The sequence below is a fragment of the Phacochoerus africanus genome, chromosome 13 (assembly GCF_016906955.1).
Source record: "Phacochoerus africanus isolate WHEZ1 chromosome 13, ROS_Pafr_v1, whole genome shotgun sequence".
Taxonomy (NCBI): domain Eukaryota; kingdom Metazoa; phylum Chordata; class Mammalia; order Artiodactyla; family Suidae; genus Phacochoerus; species Phacochoerus africanus.
Genome location: NC_062556.1, coordinates 28,820,030 through 28,825,373, shown reverse-complemented (window position 1 = coordinate 28,825,373; position 5,344 = coordinate 28,820,030).

The window sequence follows — 5,344 nt, the reverse complement described above, 5'->3', positions numbered from 1 at the left end:
GACTAAATAAATAAATAAATACATTTAAAAAAACTTGCTGCAATAGATTCTCAAAGTCTATTGTTTGTACTCAGGCTAACTTTGGTCAAATCAAGTAGTTTATTTGACAGGTGAAATGTTAAATAAATGAGAGAAAAAGCAAAAAAGGCACAATATAAAAAGATGAACACTTTGTTCAGGACAGGTACATCCTGGGTGGATCTAGTTTACTTGTTTCTTTTATAAACCTGGTCCCTCAAAAATATTTTTGTCCACTCTACTTTGCATGATAATTGGGTCCTCCTCTCAAAGCATTATCTTTGGATTAAGTGTCTTTTGATTGAGATTTTTAAAAGAGTATGAAGGTTCTGTGATTTGACCTTATTTCTATAATAGCAAGTTTCATATATGCTAACAAAAGGTGCAGGACTCCTATGTCAGAAACCAAGGATTTCATTCCTTTTAGCAGATCAGGAAATGTGAGGTCAATGTTTGAATCAGTTCCCCCATTCTCAAAGGTGGGTGCTGTACACACAATTGTTTTGTATCATAACTGAAGAATTACAAATTAAAGAAACACTCAACCTTGTGAAAGGGATGCTGGCAAACCTATCCAATATTTGCCCTGAAGAAATATGTTACCTTTACTGTCTTAGGAAGAAATATGCCATATGTTCTGGAGGGAGACATCATTTCTGTCTTTCAAAGGTATGTGCTATACAAACATTCTTGAACAAAAGGCAATGTCAAAGTTACTTGACAAGATTTACGAAAATGTAAGATATATGAAGAGCTGTCCCCCAGCAAAATCAGTCTGCCATGCGTGTCAGAGTGGCCAGTAGCACTTAGAGAAATACTGGACTTCACAAGAAAGCTAAAGATTGGACTTTCTATGTTTATTTGGCAAGGACACATTTCTAAGAAAGTCTTTAAGAGGTTAGAAAAGTGTAAGCACCACAGTTTTTCATTTGCTTATGCAAAATAAAGGCAATACTCATTCATTAATGAAAAGAGTATTTATATTAGGAGTTCCCCTTGTGGCACAGTAGAACCGAATCTGACTAGGAACAATGAGGTTGTGGGTTCGATCCCTGCCCTTGCTTAGTGGGTTAGGGATCTGGCGTTGCCGTGAGCTGTGGTGTAGGTTGCAGACGTGGCTTGGATCCTGCACTGCTGTGGCTGTGGTGTAGGCCGGCGGCTATAGCTCCAATTGGACCCCTAGCCTGGGACTCTCCATATGCCATGGGCATGGCCCTAGAAAATAGGCAAAGACAAAAAAAAAAAAAGAGTATTTATATTAATGAACTTAAAGTGATTGAGGGTATCTCATATAATCATCAGTGGTTAAGGGGATTAGGTTACTCTAGAACCTCTTCTTTTATGGGAAACGGTAAAGGTCCAGATATTGGAAGAATGAACACAAAAATTGGTTTTAAATATGATTACAGATGGGGCATTATAAACACATTACCTCTGGCTATAAGCAAAGATTGTCCTATAGGCAAGAATCACCTGTATCAGGAAAACTACTTTCTGCCCCAGTGGCTAAGCTGAGTGAGGGACCCCCTTATGAGGAGAAATTAAATTTTGTGGGGCTGAGTAGGTCTTATATGAGGAAGATGATAAAATTGTGAGTAATCAGAGTCAACTACTTGGCAATTGTAAAATCTGAATAAAACAGTATTCATATTATAGGCATTGGAAACCACTGTTTAAGAGAATCCAATTTGAAACACACAAGTCCCAGAAATTTGAAGAAAGAAATTTACCTGGAAATGAAATAAATTTGTAAAGTCAATAATAAAATTCTGATGGACTCAAAAGTCAATATACCCTACAAATCCATTTAATTTTTAAATTTGTTTTAATATCCCCACTTTATTACATTGCTCTGGATTTTTTGGAAAACTGGCTACTACAAATCTTCATCCCTCCTTTCTCTCTCTCTATTTTTCTGCCTTCTTATACACAAGAACACATATGCAAGACAAAAAGTGGAAAAAAACCTTTCCACAAAAGACACTAGAGTGGTAGTCACAAGAGCAAATAAATTTGATAATATTGTCAAAGTAAAAATTGGAAAAAAAAAAACCTCTATGAGTAAAAGTCAAAATACTAAGCTAAATAAAGTGTAAATGATGTGAAACAAAATTTGCACTAAGACTGGGTATCCTAGAAAAGTGTTTGCTACAGACTGATCTTCATTAACATCAGTCACAATTGTATGTGTAACATTTATAGGGGTTCCCAACGTGGCGCAGTGGGAATGAATATGACTAGGAAGCATGAGGTTGTGGGTTCGCTTCCTGGCCTTGCTCAATGGGTTAAGGATCCGGCCTTGCTGTGAGCTGTGGTATAGGTCACAGACACAGCTCAGATCTGGCATTGCTGTGGCTGTGGTATAGGCCGGCAGCTGTAGCTCCAATTCCACCCCTAACCTAGGAACCTCCATATGCTGTGGGTGCAGCCCTGAAAAGACAAAAAAAAAAAAGAAAAAAAAAGGAAAAGAAAACATTTATAAATATAAAACAGGTTATCAATACTACAAAAAAAAATGCTTAAAAGACCTTAGTAGGTAATTCAAAAAATAAGTCATTTAAATGTCCTCTAAAAATGACCAAATTCAATTCCCTTACTTATGCAAGGAATAACATTTAGATAGTTCCCACTGTGACACAGTGAGTTAAGGATCCAGCTGTTGCTACAGCTGTGGCATAGTTCACAACTACAGCTCGGATTAGATTTCTGGTCAGGGAACTTCCAAATGCACTGGGTGTGGCTGAAAGAGAAAAAAATAAAATAAAATAAAATTTAGAAACAATTTTTCAGAGCAGAAGAAATGGTTTGACAAAGAACATGTGATATCAACTACATAAAATATAAAACAACTATTAGCTGGAGTAAAATTTTATAGTTATTTTGGAGATCATTTTTATATAATGTGAGTGAATTTATCATAGTTTCTGTTTATTTTTCTCTTCTTTTTTTCTTTTAAATTTGTTCTAATTTACTTTGTTTTCTTTTTTGGAATATATGAAAGGAATGGTTTTTGTTATATTACTGTTATAAAATTAAGACAGTGATGATATTTAGTACTCAGCATCAGAAGTAGTAGTTGTTTTATTATTATTTATTAAATTTTAAATGGTCCTTTCATATGACCCAAAATATTTAAGAAATTACTCAAGAAAATACACATACAGAGATACTTTAAAATAATATATATTTTTAAAATATTGCCTAATGTTTATGGTTTAGAAGAAATTTCCATCATTTTAGTATCAATTAGGCAAAACAGTACATTCACATAATGCAATCTCATGATATAATATTTTGTGCACTTATTTTAATAGGCTGACATCATGATATGCAATCGTCAAGATTATATTTTACACAAAAAAGAAAACAACTCTGTGTGAAAAAGAGAGAGAAGCACAATATCTCCAAAAGTCTTGGAAGAGAATTGTTTATGACCCAGTGGATTAAGAAGATTAATCTCCAAAATTTATAAACACTTCCTACTGCTCCATACCAAAAACAAAACAAACAACTCCATCAAAAGTGGACAGAAGATCTAAACAGACAATTCTCCAAATAAGTCACACAGATGGCCAAAAACACATGAAAAGATGGTCAACATCACTCATTATTAGAGAAATGCAAATCAAAACCACTGTGAGGTATCACGCTATACCAGCCAGAATGGCCATCATCAAAAAGTCTGCAAACCATAAGTGCTGGAGAGGGTGTGGAGAAAAAGGAACCCTGTTGGTGGGATTGTCAATTGCTGCAACCACTGTGGAAAGCAGTATGGAGATTCCTCAGAAAACTAAAAATAGAACTACCATTTGATCCAGAAATCCCACTCCTGGGCATCTATCCAGGCAAAATTATGACTCGCAAACACATGTACTCCAATGTTCATTGCCACACTCTTCGATAGCCAAGACATGTAAACAACTTAAATGCCCATTGACAGAGGAGTGGATAAAGAATAAATGGTAATATACACAATGGAATATTACTCAGCCATCAAAAGGAACAAAATGATGGCATTTTTAGCAACATGGATGGACCTAGAAATTACCATGCTAAGTGAAATCAGTCATACAATGAGACACCAACGTTAAATGCTATCACTTACACATGGAATCTGAAAAAAGGACAGACTGAACTTCTTTGCAGAACAGATACTGACACACAGACTTTGAAAAAGTTATGGTATATAAATGAGACAGGTTGGGGGGATGGGGGATGTACTGAGGGTTTGGGATGTACATGCTTTCAAATTTGGTTGTGATGATTGTTGTACACCTATAAATGTAATAAAATTCATTAAGTAATTAAAAGATAAAAGGTAAAAAAAGTGCAATGAAAGATGAAATGTTGCGAGACATGTTTTTATAATATTTTCTTAGCATCTTTGCTAAAAACTCCATCTTGTCCTTCCTTACTCCATTCCTTACTCCATTCCTTACTCCATTCCTGTCTTCCTGCTTGAGAAACAGTCACAGTGATGGTAAATGACTTAAGCTTAAGAACAAAGACCTAAAGGCATGGGTTATTCGCTGGGTCAGCTGAATGGAGACATAATACATTGGTCTAGGCAGGCCAGACCTGCAGATTGGCACGCCATTTACGCAAGCATGATATGTCCTCTAAAGAATAGGAGAAAGAGGAACCTCATGGCCAAGTGGTTTATGAGTGGTCATTAACAGAATATGCATTAGCAAAGAGAAGCAAGGTACAAATCTAGGCATACAGGGTTGCCACAAATAGGCATGCCTTTGCAGAAGCACAGTGAGGATGTGTCTCTGAAATGCTATGCATAGATAGCTAACTCAAATGCTAATGATTCTTAAATGCCTAAAGTTTAAAAGTTTAACCATCTACCAGCTAAGTGACATTTAAAATAATAAAAGAACTTATAAAATAATAAAAAAAACCTATATCCTGCACCTACAACCCCCTTCTCACATGACATAATCCTCAAGAGCACAATAAAAGCAGTGTGGTTTCTTGAGGCAGGGCTCTTGGTCCCTGAGACCTTGAGTCCCCCAGTTCCCACTTTTACTTAAGGTAAATGTCTCTATGTCTTGTTTTATATTAACTTTTTTCCCTTAAGTTCCATAGCACCCGTTCTTCAGCCCCATCCTGCTGAGCTGGTCACGGCAGTCATGATCAGGTAACTTCAGAAGTAAATGCTCAGTTTGCTGTTTCATGTACAACTTGATTCTTTCCTCCTTTCTCTGATGGATTAGCAACTTCCCAAGGTAGCTCAGAAGCCATACCATCATGAGGCAAAGGAAATCATTAGTTTCATCTCAGTCCATCTGCATTCATTCTAAATATTTTCACTGCAGGT